General features: G+C 45.1%; 1 protein-coding gene and 1 long non-coding RNA gene across 3 annotated transcripts in view; one reads left to right on the plus strand and one right to left on the minus strand.

The window, feature by feature from the left end:
• PGCKA1 (PDCD10 and GCKIII kinases associated 1) overlaps positions 1-16,581 on the plus strand; it is a 78,394-nt gene that overhangs the window by 54,800 nt on the left and 7,013 nt on the right. The window contains exon 2 of one of the 2 annotated variants that reach the window (XM_036101897.2): positions 6,099-6,148. The gene's annotated coding sequence lies outside the window, so the exon portion shown is untranslated. Of the gene's footprint in view, positions 1-6,098; positions 6,149-6,526; positions 6,546-16,581 lie in introns of those variants that run through there. The other variant, XM_036101899.2, reaches the window with a different exon arrangement.
• LOC144381331 (uncharacterized) overlaps positions 1-16,581 on the minus strand; it is a 178,665-nt gene that overhangs the window by 38,144 nt on the left and 123,940 nt on the right. The gene's annotated exons all lie outside the window — the stretch shown is intronic.

Raw genomic sequence — 16,581 nt, forward strand, 5'->3', positions numbered from 1 at the left:
CCATACCTTCCTGCCCCCCTGGGGGAGAGCTTGTGTGCAGAGAAGGAAGAGATTAACTTAGTAGGAGTCAGACTCCTGGGGTGTGTTGTGTGCAGCGTCTTTAACTGTTGGGGAAAGGAGGATTTCTGCCTGGGACAGGTCATTGCTGGGCTGATTTTTCTTGCTCTTTTCCTGGACTTCTGAATCTGAATAGTAGTGATGCCTTGTGGAGCCAGCATTTCCTGGTTCTGAACGTAGACACAGTTTCCTGGCTGGCCTCTAACCGCTGGGTCCTATGGGGTCATCTTTGCCTCGGATCAGAAGACAGTTTTAAAAAGGAAAGGCAAGGAAAATCAAAATCATCTCACACATTATAATTATGTCATGCTTATAGTCAGCACTGTAGACTTTAAACTTGGAAACTGCAAGGAGGGTGACTTTACCAAAAATGGAAAGTTCCAGAAATGTTAAGTGTTGGAGAAGAATGTTTAATTAACTGGCTGAGGGTCGCTCTCGGAATGATTTGCACCATTTAAAACAATCATTATGGACGTTATGTGTTGTCATGAGAAAGGCTAGAAACAAAATGTTCAGTGAAAACAGGGCGTGAAGTTATTTATATATTGTGTAAAATCAGTCTGTAAATGGACATAAACTAAAATCCTGGGGGAGAAAATGAACACGTAACATAGGGTTAGGTTGCTATGATTATTGCTGACATTTTTTTGCACTCTTCCCAAATTTTGTGTGCTTATATGTCTGTGTGTCATTATATCTATTTTTATATATGTACATTATATGAATATGTATAAATACAAAAGTACATCTCATTTTTTAATGAAAAACTTCTTAAAGCATTTGGAAGGATTGGAGATATTTGTGAGCAGAACAGATGCAAAAGAAAAAAAAAGTTTTTATACTTAAAAATAGTACCTAGAATTTGTACCAAGGACTAAGCTTTACAATCCATCAATAGATGAGTTAATTTTACACTCTATACGTAGATGATTGTGCTTTACTGAGGTAACTCGGGTCTTTTTTCTGTAGAGATTCTAGATATAAATCATGGTTTTGGTGTGGGGTTTTTTTTTTTGCTTTTTTGTTTTGGTGTCGTTTTTTGTTGGTTTTTGTTTTCTTTTCGGTTTTTTGGTTTTTTGTTTTTGGTTTAAATGACATTCCTCTTTGATCACTGCTTCACACAAGGAAAAGATATTTCCTTGTGCGAAGTCCTGGTTAACTTCTCATAACCTCAGACAACAAAGGGCCCCTGTGTGAGGACGCAGAAATTCCTCTGGAACACAGGGAAGGCCCCCAGCTGAATTGCATCCAAGGAAGATGTTGCAAAGCTTGCAAAGCTTGTTCGAAGAAAGGAGCCCAGCTGGAGATCTTTTCTTTCTATTCAGATATTGGCCCTGCCTGGGGGTGGGGGTAGGGAAAACCCTTAAAAGAAAACCCGAAAACAGACCTGAACGCACTTACAAATTACCAGGAAAAGTTAATTCTTGCAACCCGTGTTGGTGCCAACTCAGGCTTATCATATTTAGAGTTTAACTCCACTTGGAAAGCAACTTTGTTTTTCTCTTCATGGAAGTTAAAGAAGATAACAGGGATGGACTGTCCACCACGTAGTAAAAACTCTGAGCAAAGACCCGTCTGCGGCTAAGAGACGGGCTGGCTCAGCTCACCTCAGCTACCTCTACTTGCCACCTCTGCTCTGGGCCCACCAGTGAGTCCAACACGCTGCCCCCGCTTGTTACTATGAACTGAAGGTCTCATCAGGTGGGCCCTTAACATGGCAGTCAGTCCCTCCCCACGGAACTGCGGCCCATCCCTGGTGGGTTTATGTCCCACCATGCTGTCTTTCCAACACCCACAAGCCTTCGCTTCCAGCCCCCTTTCTCACATCCTTCCACTCTCCTAGACCTTGGGAGGATTTTTAGAAGGACATACAGTACATGCCACTGGGTCTGGTATGTCCTGGGCTTTTGATAAATGTCAGTGCCCTTCCTCCTCCTTCTCTTTGCCCTGCTTCGAACAGAAATTCCCCTTCCTATTATAGGTACTTCCTTCCTGGTCAATGATCGATCCTTTAACAAAAGCCAGGAAACAGGGTAGTGATGCGATGAAATGAGGAGAGCCAGCCCTCTTCTCCAATGTGGGGCCCTCCTCAGCAGCCTGCTTAGTGCCTGTTGGAGATTAAGAACAGTGAGAAGAATGGAGGCTGCCATCTTTGTGCTTCTGCCACCCGCTTATCCTGATCCATGCTTTCTTTATGCTCCTCACATCTAAAAAAGCAAAGGCCCAGAGGGGTTGAGAGATGTGCTCGAGGCCACCAATCTAACAGGTAGTGGTGCCAAAATTCAAACTCGGGAGTTTCTGTGTTCTCCAGAACTTTTCCCTCCTTCTGCCAAGCAAAAGTGTTTTCCCAAAGACTCACAGTCTGGTCACCAGCAGCATTTGCTCCCAACATCTGTGCGTGGTCAAACAGGATCAGGACATGTAAGAAATACCATTTACTAGCTCCCCGAGTGGCTCCAGTTGAAAACTAAACTTCTAACAGAGTAAAAATTCCTTTCCATGTTCAGATAACTTAGCTGGTTAAATATCAAGCTCTGCAAAGCTTTATTTACTAATAGACCCATGGAATGTGATCCCTTCAGGGGTTTAATGTACTTGAAACACTGTAAAAATCACCATTTAAGAACCTCTAGATCAGCACCATCCAATAGAACTTTCTGCCATGAAGAACACGTTTTATGTCTACATTGGCCAATGTAGTAGCTTTTGAGCACTTGAAACATGGCTGGCTGGTGTAACCAAGGAGTTGAACTTCTATTTAATGTATTTAATTTTAAGTAATTTAAGTAGCCACATGTGGCCAGTAGTTACCATATTGGACACACAGTTCTAGAATATTCTGAAACGTTAATTGCTGGTCCCTACATTTTTTCATAATCCTTTGCCTATAATAAGCTCTAGCATATCACTGGGTCATAATTACTTACGTTTTGCCCACCTCACTAGGTTATAAGCTTTATGTCTTATTCAGTTTGCTGTGATCATCTACTAGCACATGGCCTGGCCCACAGTACCAGATGTTGAATAATTGATATAGGCTAAGTAAATGGATATGACTCGACTTTCTCAAAAGCATCGTTTTTACTGCTTGCTACCAGTTTACCCTTTCTTGAGATTTTGCTCTTATGACTAGACTGATTCCCACATCTTCAAATGAAGCCCAGACTGCCCACTTGTGAGCACACTTTTCTTTCTTCCAAGGAAAACCCTCTTTTTTCTGAAAATCACTTTTTTAGCTGATTGTTTGGGTTATTTGCCTCTGTTTCTCTAGATGAATGCTTCTCTTACCATGTCTTGGTTTTCTTTTCTGGTTTAGACATTATCTTCCATTATGGAAGTTGATTCAGCTTCCATCCCCTACCCCACATAAGACATGTTCCCAATCCCCACTGTGTACCTCCTCCAGTTTTAGTTTGGTGAATATCTAGTATCTGTTAGAACTCTGTAAATGCTGTTCACAGCCAATCCAGGTAGAGAATTATAATTCCCTTCCCACCTAGCTTTTTCTCTGGGGTCACAAATGGCTCATTTTTTCATTTGTTCAGTATTCTGCATACTTCACTGATTCAACCCCCAAATTCTTTTCTTATTGTATGTAAGGAGATCCTTAAGTGATTCTATTGATTTCCTCTCTTAAAAGAAAACTGCCCGGAGCCTTCTTGCCTTGTCCAGTCTGAACAAGGTGTCCTTGTGGCTGTGTCCACTGCTGGCATTCTGGGATCTCAGCCACCATCATCCTGGGGGACACGTTTGTCCCTCTCCTGTGTATAATGTCCTGTTTCCTATATCCCTTGCTTTCCCCTCTTGGTTTACTCCTTCATTTGTTTGTTACGTTTTCCAATAGTTTCATTCACAGAAGGGGAAAGAGTGTGAATGGTAAGTTTTTTGAGACCTTTCATATCTGAAAATGTCTTTATCCGACCTTCTCACTTAATTGGTCATTTGGCCTGGTTTAGAATGGGGTGTGTGCGTGTTTAAGGAGTCTAAACCCATTCTGATCCCCAACTCTTTGAATATGATCTGGTTTTCTCTTTCTTAGAAGCCTGTATAGGATTCCAGTTCTGAAATATCACAATGGTGTGTCTTGGTGTTGAGTCTGTGTGTATTGATTGCGGTGGGCACTTGGTGAGTGCTTTCATGTGGAAACTCCTTCAGTTATGTGACATTTTCTCAGATTACTTTGTTGATGAATTCCTCCCCTCCTTTTATTTGTTCTTTCTTTTTGGAGCTCTTATTACTTGGATGTTGGACCTCCTGGACTGGTCCTCTAATTTTCTTTCATCTTTTCTATTTGATTTTCTGTGTCTTTATCTGTTTTGCTACTTTATATGAGATTTCCTCATCTTTTTCTTCCAGACTCTTTATTGAAATATTCATCTTTGTTCTTAATTTTTCATTGAAAATGAAATCATCCTGATTCTAGCCCTCCCCTCTTTGTCCCTACAATCTACTGCCACATCCCGTTGGCTTCCTACGATGCACTTGGCACATGGCAAGTCTACCAACCACATGGCAAGTTCCAAATTCTTTAAACACCAAGCAATCCAGAATATTCCCTGTCTTGCACATAGAGCTGTCATTTTATAGGGCACACAACACGGTGTCCCATTCACTGCAGTTTCCTGGTGCCTGGCACACAGGAATTCAATGATTTGTTCACTAAATAATACTCCACCCTTTCCGGTCTCCTCTTTGTCATGTTCCCTCTATCTGAAAGGCCCTCCCACCTCATCTCACCATCGTTACGTTTCCATTTACCACGGTTTCTCTCAAATTTCAGTGAATGCCTGCTTCAGTGCTGCTGGCCCCAGCTATCCAACCCCGCGGGCCTCTTGTTTGCACACCTCTGATAGTGTTATTCGTACCCGGCATAACATTTTAGTGATTTGTAACCTCTTCTGGTCTCCTTGCCCTCCACAACCAGATGGCTAGCTCCCTGAGAGCTTGCCTTTCTCGTGTCTTCCTTACCAAGTGATATTTGAGTTGAATTATGAACACTGTGGTAAAAACTAAGAATAACAGAATCATGGGGCACCTGGGTGGCTCAGTCGTTAAGCATCTGCCTTCGGCTCAGGTCATGATCCCAGGGTCCTGGGATTGAGTCCCGCATCGGGCTCCCTGCTTGGTGGGGAGCCTGCTTCTCCCTCTGACCCTCCCCCTGTTCGTGTTCTCTCTCTCTCAGAAAAATAAAATCTTAAAAAAAAAGAATAACAGAATCATGTGACATTTGGGCAATGTATTCCATTTTAACAAATTATTAAACAATAAGAAATAATGCTGAGTGAAAACACATTGCTGACAAGAAAATGAAAATGAATTACCAAAAGTATATAACCATTCTGATATTGCATGACAAATTTGAGGCAGAATTAATGATTTCAAGAAGTGATTTACTTGGGAATGGGCTAAGAGCATTTCTTGAAAAAGTTGTGTCTATATATAAGTGAATTATTCTAATAATCACAGAGAAGTTGGTAAAAATCTGAAGATTAGCTTTACTTTCTCAAATCTTACATATTATTAGTTTCACTAAGCAAAGCTATTTTCTAAATTATGTATTTTATTAAAATATTGTACATGTATTCATTCAAACTTTGATATGTCTCCAGGAAGCAAATTCCTTGAATTATTTTTCTGTTTAGTTGAAACTTCACCCAGGAGAGAAGAGGTGTGTTGTCATGTGATGTTTATTAAATAACAACTGTAGTTTTCCATTATTGAACAATTCCAGTATGCCCAGCACGTGATAGACTGCTTACATGTTGCGCCATTTAAATTTCACTACAACGTTATTTTATAGAAGAAAACACTGAAGTTTGGGTGGATTGTTCATTGATTGCTGGTTGTCAGCAGCTAGGGCTGCAGACCCAGACCTGGCAGGTTTCAAGACACTTGTCTTTCTGGGCCAGGAACTCCTTTCCCCCACATCGCTGCCTAGCAACCCCTCAGGACATGCTGTCTGCTGTCACTGTCAAGATGCAACTTGGCTGGGAACAGGAGGCAACTTGGAGACTCAATTTGCAACTTTTTTATTGTTGCAGGAAGAGAAGTTAAACTTCAAGAGAAACCTAATGGACAATCTCCACAGCAGGTAAGCAATTTTCTTCTTTATGCTTTGGGAAAAGCAATCTTTCCATTTTCCATTAAATTTTCTATTACTCGGTCTTTCACTACAGTTTTTATTGCCCGAAACATTAAAGCCAGTAAAGCGAGCAATCCCTGAGGTCTGTCTCTTTCTGGCTTCATTCAGGTTTGAGTAGAATTTCGTTATTTCCTTTTTACTTGTGTTGTTTCGGGATACAATTCTAGAACATGTGAGATGAGCATGACCCAACTAAGTCTTCACACTGAAAGATTTACACTATGAGGAACTGAAACAAGATGGCGGAACATCCTCGCCTTGTTTGAGCTTAGCTAGAAACATGCACGTCAGACAACGCAGACGTTTTGCCACTCGGCCCATGTCCACAAGTGGCTGCAGAAGCACAGTGAGTATTCATTTGGGGATTGCGAATAAATTTTAGCAGGTTAGATGAATTAGAACAAATATGGAATCCACAAATAATGGGGATCAATTAGACCCATAAAGCAAGTAGATTAACACCAGGTACCTAGGAAGCTGTATGTAAGTTTGATATTTTTATCATCATCATCATCATTATTAAATGTTATTAAATATCCTGAGGGCATTGGGCAACTTTGAAAAGTTTTATGGGCAGGGAGAGTGATACGATTAAGATTTGTGTCCTAAAAAGACCACGTGACTTCTCTATGGCCAGTGTATCGGGTGGATGCAGGTAACAGGAGGATAATGTTACGGGCAGAGCAGTAGCCGTGCACATGGAGAGAAGAGGGTGGGTCTAAGAGAGACAGTGTAAGAGGCAGCATTCCTGCCTTCATGTTGCTTTCCCCCTGGAATGTGGTTCAGAACTCCAGCAGCACCATTATCTGCTCACCTTTGCCCACAAGCCTTTCTTAATCTTCCCAAGATTACTCAGGTGCTCCTTACGTAAGACTGGGTGACGCATTTCAATCGTGTTAACACTAGACTAGTCATCTGCTTATATGGGTTTTTTTTTAAAGATTTTATTTATTTATTTGACAGAGGGAGATAACGAGAGCAGGAACACAAGCAGGGGGAGTGGGAGAGGGAGAAGCAGGCTTCCCGCTGAGCAGGGAGCCCGATGCCGGGCTCGATCCCAGGACCCTGGGATCATGACCTGAGCCGAAGGCAGATGCTCAGCCGACTGAGCCACTCAGGCGCCCCATGCTTGTATGTTACTTACACATTTTTCCTTCGCTAGACTGTAAAATTCTTTCCAGATCCCTGAGATTGAATTCAGTACTTGGCATGTAATAGGTGCTCAGAAAATATATGTTGCCTGAATGGGTGGCGAGCCCTTTAACAAACAGCAGAGATCTTCTGTCTCTTTGTGTCCTAAGAACTAGCAGAGTGTGCTGCCCCCAGTTAGGTGCTGAGGGTTAACTGAGGCCTTAGAACCATGTTCAATCTCTTCAAGTGCACAAACTATTTTTACTATACTTCAAAGAAACCTTGGGGATTCAGTTCTGCGTATGGAGAGGTCATCTAAAATACGGGACCATCTGTTTTTTCTTGTCCTCTGACCAGTTCATGCTTCCAGCCTTGAGTCCGGAGCACATTTATAAAATGAGGTGACTGAGTGGGATGTTCTCTAAGATTCTTTGCGGTTTGGGCACTCTAAGATACTGGGACTTACACAAGCTAGTTGATCCAAGCATCTAGCCTTGAGCTATGCTTGCTTTAAAAGCTGTCATTATCTGTACAAGTACAAGACCGGCCGTACCCTACAAACTTCGGTTCACATCGCCTCCTCTAAGGCTTCCTCGTCATTTCCAGAACTTAGCTTTTTCTAAATGCTTCACGTTTCTTCCAGACTTCTCCCCACTCCCAAATAAAGCTATTTCCTGAATATGAGGCATACTGTGTGTTGGAGATGCGCCCTGATTCCCATGCACCTCCAGGGAGGATTCGGTCAGAACATCACTCAGAAATTCTGTTCACAGTGTCTAAACACAAATAGCAGCCCGTAGTTCAAGAATCTTCTCACAGACAATGACCATGAACGTGAGAGCAGTCAACATTTAAGAACCTCCTGCTTGCCAGGCACACTCCGCCAGGCCCATCACCATGTTTCAATCATGTGATTTTTTTTTTTTTTTTAAGATTTTATTTATTTGAGAGAGTGCGAGAGAGAGTATGAGCAGGGGGAGGAGCAGAAGGAGAGGGAGAGGCAGACTCGGGGGCTCAACCCTGAGATCATGACCTGAGCTGAAGGCAGACGCTTAGCCGACTGAGCCACCCAGGTGCCCCTAAATCACATGATCTTAATAGGGATGCTGCGAGATTACATGTTACTGTGTTCCCCATCCAATGGCTGGCAAACTCAGAAGTTAAATGGCTCACTGGAGATCACCCAGCTTTCAACAGGCCAATCCAGATTTTGACTCCAGAGCCCATTCCCATAATTGCATCACTAGACTGTCATCTGCATACTGGATTTTCAGGTTCTTTCTCCTCTTCTCTTAGACCCCCTTTATGATTTTATACATGTTCTTTGACCGGTCCTTCTGGTAATGTGGCCAGGAAAATGAAAGCAACCATGTGCTAATGCCAAGGGCATCTCTTATGTTTCCAAGCAGATACCCTACTAAAGAAGGGTGATGCTGACCTTCCTATGCAGCTTGAACCAAGGTCAGTAGATGAGCCCAGCAAACTGAGTCGAGATGAGTTTTGTCCGATGATACCATTACCATGGTGGTCAAGAGTATGCCGGAAGGGGGTCCCCTGATCGCACATGAGAAGGACAGAGAACTGCACATGTTAAATGAAAACACATCATCTTCATTTCAGATTTTTAAAATCTTCTCGAATAAACTATACTTCTATTATCTGAAGATGCTCCAAAATGCACTTGTTCAAATTCTTGGAAAGTAAAAGCCATTCAGAAGGTCATGGTCTCCCCGCCCCCCATCTTCAGTAGGGTTTGAATCTTGGTGCCGCGGTGATTATTCCTGAATAGCACACTTGGTTTGGTTTTCAATGGCATGGTCTATTGGCTCATCAGCCAACAAGATTCTACCCAAGGAGCAGAATTTGGGAAAAACATCTAATTCCATATGATTGATGAAAATCTGTTATTTTCAATGAGATTATGTAGATATTAGTTGAGATCTATATATGGTCCCAGTCACTTTCTCCTCAGAGCTGTCTGTGATAATCTGCATTGAGTTCCTCAACATATACTTCAAAAGCACTTTAATAACTACAGGGGGATATCTGGATTACCACCGCTAAGAGTTTTAGATACTTGTCTTAAGCTGTTGACTTGGAGCCTCACTGAAGCATTTAGGGGCATATTACAAATCAGCTTCCTGACACTATATTGATGATGGGGAATGGGTCAATATGGCCCAGTGCCTATACTAATAATAGGGAACAACTTCCTTATTTTACCAGCCGTAAAGAACCATCTATAAGCTTATTTATTAATCACCAGCACCCACACCCATCAGTGATGTTGAGTATTTCCGTGAGATTACTAAAAATAGCATGAAGGTCCTTATGCCCTGATTCCTTCTCCAATGGCAGTTTTAGAATACCCCTATGTAGATATAGGAGGGGCTTGAGAGCTTGGGAAGGGAAGATAGGAGACTTGTAAGGAAGTTACATTGTACAGCAAACAGACTGATTTGTGGTGAGAAAGGGAAGAGAACTTGATGGAGGTGATGGAGGGGCTTCAGTCCCTTCCCCAACCACCACTGACATCCCCCATGGCCCGCCCTGTGTCAGGGGCGCAGCAATCAACAACATGTACGGTCGAGAATACCAGTTTTTGCAGAGTCCAATACTGTTGCCGTATATTCTTTAGTAGCGTAGCGAGAAGGCCTTTGACCAGGATACTGTTTGTATTAGGCTCAGAAACAGGAACCTCTCCTTTCAAACAGAGGACAATTAGAGTCAGCGGGTTATGCAGATATTGGCAGAGCTGGGAAACCAACCGTGGGGCAGCACAGAGGTGGTCAAGGCAGGAAGGCAGGAGCACCGCAGGGGGAGGTGCAGAACCGGATGCTGGGGCAGCAGCTGGAGCCGTGGAGGGCTGTGAGGGACGTACGGCCAGTGCCAGGATGGACGGGATACTGTCCGAGCAGCGAGAGAGACGGGGGAGAAATACCCCGGCTTCTCCCATCTTCCGCCTCTGCTCTTCCGCCAGCACCTTCCATTGCTGGGACCCACCCAGATGCAGAGGACAGGGGCTCCTCCCCGTCGCGCTGCCCAGGACAGGGAGCCAGCAGGAGGAGACGGGCAGTGCGCCAGCCCCGTGTCGTAGATTTGTTCCAGTTATTTCCCAACTAGTGAACATTAGGAGGTTCAAGTGGATCCCATATTTCTAGACACTTGGTTATTTTAACTTGTCCATTACAGCCCCCATAGAGATGGATAATAGACCGAATATAATTTAGAAAGTGTTTAAACGCAAATTCTGAAAAACAAAGTTTTTAGAAACTTAAGAAGATTGGAAAACTGCCCCAGTTGGGGATGGGATTGGGAACAGTGATGACGGGGATGAGTTTCTGACCAAAATGAAGAGGCCTGGCCTGCCTTGGTATCCGTACGGCGGTAAAGCACCGGTTCTCGAAGTGTGGGCCTCAAAGCAGCATCAGGCGCTTGTTAGAAAATGCGGGTTATCGGGCCCCACCCAGCCCCAGGTGGAGCCCGTGCCTCTGCTGCTGAGTGCCACCAGGATCCCCACGCGCACCCCAGCCTTGATGCAGTAATGAATTACGTCACATCGGCTCCAAAGAGAAGCCCACTCTTAGGAATGTGCGCTCCAGAGAATAAAGGCAGAGCTACTCAAACTTCTCCCCTACAACAGTTCCCACCAAGGGTACGGCTGACCCCAAGCTACTAACAGACTTGAAATTCCTGTATGCCTTCTGTTTAATTCCAATAATTCATGCAAGTTTTTGCCTTTTCAAACACACAATATTTTGAATTTATTTTTAAGCAAAAATAATGAGCTTCTTCCCCCCAAACGTTCAAATTGATCCATGTGTTATTTTGTGGCTTATCTTCACTTCCTAGTTCGTGGCCACATACCCTCATCCAAAAGATGGGCCCCCAAAACCAGCTCACGCATGGGCTAGCCCGCAGGGTCTGGGGGGAGCACAGGGATGGCCACGGGGAGGGACAGCCACATGGACAGCCCAGCAGCATCATATCTAACCTGGGGGGAAGGAACTGTAACTCTATACTCCACAGGTTCCTTCCTCCCCAGCCACTGCCACAGAATTATTGTCCAGACGTACAGGTGGGAGGGAGCAACCCAGACTCTCCGATCTGGGGATCTGATGAGCGGTCACTGCGTCAACAGTGGTCTCTATAGGATTGCGGGAGCCTTTTGACCCCACCATGATGTGGCCAGATTACGGAATAAACCTCCTCATGCAGGGCCAGAGCTGGAGGAGGCCCTGCCATACGGTGGTGCCACGGCCACCGGGACTTAAAGGTGACAGTCCGCTATCTGAAATATTCACCACATCACCTACTCCCTAACTTTGCCACACGGCAAAGCACCTACACTATTTATGCCCTAAACCTTGTCTCCGAGGCCTTTCCCATCCCCAGTCCCTCCCTACAGTGTAGATTAAACAACCGCCATGTACTGCCATCTGGTGGTCACAGAAGCAAGCACACCTGTAAAATTCTGTCCGAGCCTAAATTAAGAGGATCCAGTTCCCTTTTGCAGAAGCTACTGGATCCCCAACTGCTGTTTGTTGTGTAACCCAATGGACTCAGAAACCAACAGAACCTACCAAGACAGACTCTGGGAAATGTTAATAATAATGAAAATTAGAACAACAGCATTAATAATAGCTATACTGTATCACTGTCTAACTTATATCCACTTACTTATCTATAAAACAGTGGTTCACGCCTTAAAGGATTGTTGCAAAGTTAAAATGAATGAGTACATGAAAGTTCCTAGAACAGGGGCGCCCGGGTGGCTCAGTCAGTTGGGTGTCTGCCTTCGGCTCGGGTCATGATCCCAGGGTCCTGGAATCGAGCCCACATCGGGCTCCCGGCTCAGCTGGGAGTCTGCTTCCCCCTTTCCCTCTGCCCCTCTCCCTTCTCATGCACGCTCTCTCTCTCTCTGAAATAAATAAAATCTAAAAAAAAAAAAGTTCCTAAAACATTACTTGACGCATAGTAAACACTGAAACGTTAACGACCTATTGTCAGTATTAGTAAGTACTGGCGGTATTCCAGACACTATAGTAAATGCCTTACAAACTTCTAACTCATTTAATTTTCAAAACGATCCCGGCAAGCTGGAACACTTTCATTCCCATGTTGCAGATCTGTCCGCTGAAGCTTGAAGAAGCTGAGAAATTTGCCTCGAGGTCACAAAGCTAGTAAGTGTCGGAGGGAGAACTGAAACCGGCACCTCGGAGCCTAGATTGCTCCTTTATCCACCAGGCTGAGATGCCCGTGTGCTGTGCCGAGTCTTCCCAAACGTTTGTCTAAATCCCATCCCACCCCACACATATACCCCACCACCACCACCACACACACAGTCAAGACGAGAAGTGCTCTCAGGGAGCGCCCGGACGCCATTGTTTCCCCAGACCCTGGTCCGGTGCCTGGTACACGCTAGGGGTTCTTTGGAGAGCCGTGGAATCAGCGGGGACACCGTGTAATGGCTGTGACCATTCACGAAACATCTGTCTTAAGGACAGCTCACCAGCGACCACATCAGAAAAGAAAAAATGGTGTCAGATTTTGAGTAGGAGGAAGGGCCATAGAAATGTTTTTAAGATCCGTCAGAGAGATTGCGATTTGCCAGTCTCGGAACCACAAGGAGAGAAAAATGGAGTGACATTCTCGCTGTTGGAAAAGTCTTGTTTTTCCACATTTAACACAGACAGCAAGGATCCTGTGGCCCCAGCCGCGGTGAAGTTACGGGACCAGGACCTGGCTTGTTGCTCCGAGTTCATGCAGTGGAGGCACTGCGGGAGCAGTGTAGACACCCTCCTCGGGTGAACACCCCGGCAAGGACAGCCTTGGGAAAGACCAAGGAGGCAGCCCTTTAAATAATATGATTTGAGTGGGCCCCAGCGCAGCCGTTCATCAAGAAATACCCATTTCAACCCTGACATTTCATCCTCAGAGACTGACTGATTCCTTGGCTCCTGAGAACTCAACCTCCAGCCCAATAGCCTGCGCCTCCCCCTCCCCCATTCTCGCAGGGTGGTCCCTGAGATCTGAGTCCTCACCCCTCCTAGGGGCTTTGCTGTTACATGCCCTCTCTCCCCCGGGGACTAACTGGAAAGGGGCTGAGGAGACTTCTGCCAAAGAGCCTCACGCATGAGGGAATGAGCCAGAAAACTTGGGGCCTGAGGGAGGACAAGGAGGGGAAGCTTTTTGTATTTGGTCAGGATCTTGGGCTGGGGCGAGTGTGGACCCGGGACCCAAACACACCTCAGCGGTGTATTGGCCATGGTGTAGTTTACAAGCCATTGCGAGAAACCTCGCCCGCACCAGCGTCCTACTGGTGCCTGCCCAGCCTCAGTATTCAAGGGGACAACCGTGTGGAAACCAGGTGGAGGAGGGGGTCATGAGGGAAGTCCCCTTTCTTCACTGAGTCACCTTTTTAGGTTATCAGATTTGGAGGAGAGCTTTGAGGTCATGGACTCCTTTTGCAGATAAAGAAACTGAGGAATCGAGAGACCACAGAGTTTCCCACGCCTGCACTTGGTGAGGGAGCTGTTGCTAACGGGTAACTTGGCCGGGCTGGTTCCCCCCAGACACGGTATAACACTTCGAGTTTGAGGCACAAAACTCCCCCCTGATAATCATGACTGTCATTTCAACCATTGTTCTTCCCAAAATATTTCACAAAACACAAGTTTTGTTGGTTGTTAATAAGTCTTTTATGGGGGAAAAATTCTGTCGTCAAATAATTTGGGTAAATACCGATGTCAGCAAAGTGAAATAGTTCTTTTTATAATCACGAATGTGTTCATCTTTAATCTTTTTTTTTTAAGATTTTATTTGAGAGAGAGAGAGAGAGAATGAGCAGGGAAAGAGAAAGGGAGAGGGAGAAGCAGGCTCCCCGCTGAGCAGGGCGCCCGATATGGGGCTCGATCCCAGGACCCCAGGATCATGACCTGAGCCGAAGGCAGACGCTTAACAACTGAGCCACCCAGGTGCCTTCATCTTTAACCTTTAATCTCTACTGTTCCCAAACCTATCTGACCAGGGACCGCTTTCTGAGGGGAAAAACCTACAAACACCTCTCTGCACATAAATATCCCATCAAACCCAGTTCTGGGTGATGCTAACACATACCGTAGCACATCAACTATTGAAGATTTTATTTATTTATTTGAGAGAGAGAGGGAGAGAGAATCTCAAGCAGACTTCACATTGCAGGCAGAGCCCAACTCAAGGTTTGATCTCACAACCCTGAGATCATGACCTGAGCCGAAACCAAGAGCCGGAAGCTTAACGGACTGAGCGGCCCAGGCGCCCCGCACATCAACTATTGAGAATGCATAAAATAGACGCTGATACTAAAGGTCCTCATATAGTCTTTCAGGTTCTCCAAGATCACCCAAGCTTAGCCTCTTCAGGAGAAAAGAAACACACCAAGAGTTTTCAAAGGCTGTCCAGAAAGGAGGAAATGGATTAAGTGGTCTTAGAATTTAGCTTCTTGTCCTTTTCTGTTGTGAATTCAGCACAGTCAGTGAAGTTGGGCAGGCCATCTCATATCTATCCTATAAAGCACCTAGCAATTTCTTCAGCACCTGGCAATTATCATCCTTCATTCCTCTTGAGCCCAGGAGCTCAGTACCCAGAAACCACTCACTAAATATTTGTCAACTTCACTTGCTGCCCAGGTTACATGAAATCCCAGCTGTTTTGTAAACACTGGCGAGTTGGTTTTTCAAAACGGAGCTGGAAATTTAAGCGTTTTATTTTGTGTCTCTCTCCCAAGCATTCCAGCTTCAATCAACTCAGACCACTTCCCCGCTGCAGCCTCTACGGCTCAAGGGCTAGAACGCTCGGCGCCGAATGCCCTTGACCCAGGGAATGGCCCAAGGGAGGGTTTGCCCGCCCATCTCTCTCAGCTCCTGTGCTTGACTCTTTGTTTTGGGCCACTGGGTAGTCCGATCATGGGAAGAGGCAGGCCCTCTGTCGGAATAACCTAGAAAATCTCCTCCTCATCCTTAATTCACTCACAGCTCTCACTCACCCGGCATGCCTTCGTTTGAATAGCAAGTGCGAAGGCCTGGATGCTGCCGTGAGTCAGGCGTTGCCTGCGAGGAGCTTGGGATGGAAGGGGAAGCAGACCGCGGAGGACACCAAAGCACTCGTCCCCTCGAAGACGGCAGCGGAGGACAGGAGCCGTACCTTCTTGGCCTGTGGCGCTCTGGTGCCTGGGACTGGCTATTGAGGAAAGGTCTTCAGGACGTACTCAGGATAACTAAATCCAGAAAAAATCGGTGGGCTTGGGGAGCTCCCTTCCAAAACCTTATCCCCTGTGCTTCCTTAGCGGGAGTATCTTAATATCAGCGGTTTCCCGTCGGTGGTCCGTCCTAGTCCAGGGATACGCAGAACAAGAGCTGACATTAGGTTGGTGCCTTTTTTTTTTAATTTCCCACTTTTTTTTTCTTTTAACTTTTCATTTTGACATTACATCAGGTTTACTGAAAAGCTGTCAGAAAAGTACAAAAATCTTCATATACCCTCCACTCACAGTCCCCCAAAGTTAACATTTACCACATTTGCTTTATCCTCTCTCTCTCTCTACACATGCACACACGCACACAAATTTTTTTCTAAATCATTTTAATAAATTACAGATACCATGCCCTTTCCTCCTTAATACTTCCCTGTGTGTTTCCTAAGAACAAGGACGTTCTCTTATATACCCCAGTACATTGATCAAAATCAGGCAATTAACATTGACTTAATACGGTTATCTAATCTATAGGCCTTACTCAGATTTCAACAATTGTGTCAATAATGACCTTTTAGCAAAAAGCGCATGCATTTCATTTGGCCATCATAGCTCCTTAGTCTTCTTTAATCCGGAATGGCTCCTCGCTCTTTGTTTTTCGCACTAGTACGTTTTTTTTCAAGAGTACAGGCCATCTGTTTTGCAGGATACCCCTCCATTTGGGCTTCACAGACATTGCTTCACTCTTCCACCCAGGTTACGTTGTTTCTGCAGGAAAACCAGAGAAGTGAGGCTGAGTTCTCTGGGCGTCCCATCGGGGGCACCTGGAGCTGGTTAGTCTCGCCGAGCGCAGGCAGTGTTCCCTTTGGTTATCGGATGCAGGTGCCCTGTGCCCGGTGTCTCCACTGCCCAGATACTGTTGGAACCTTAAGCGTGTGCTGGGGAGATGCTTGGAGACTAACCATTCTGTTCTCCTCAGACTCTTGCCCACTGGTCTCAGCATCCACTGATGATTCTT

The sequence above is a fragment of the Halichoerus grypus genome, chromosome 3 (assembly GCF_964656455.1).
Source record: "Halichoerus grypus chromosome 3, mHalGry1.hap1.1, whole genome shotgun sequence".
In the NCBI taxonomy this organism is placed as follows: Eukaryota; Metazoa; Chordata; class Mammalia; order Carnivora; family Phocidae; genus Halichoerus; species Halichoerus grypus.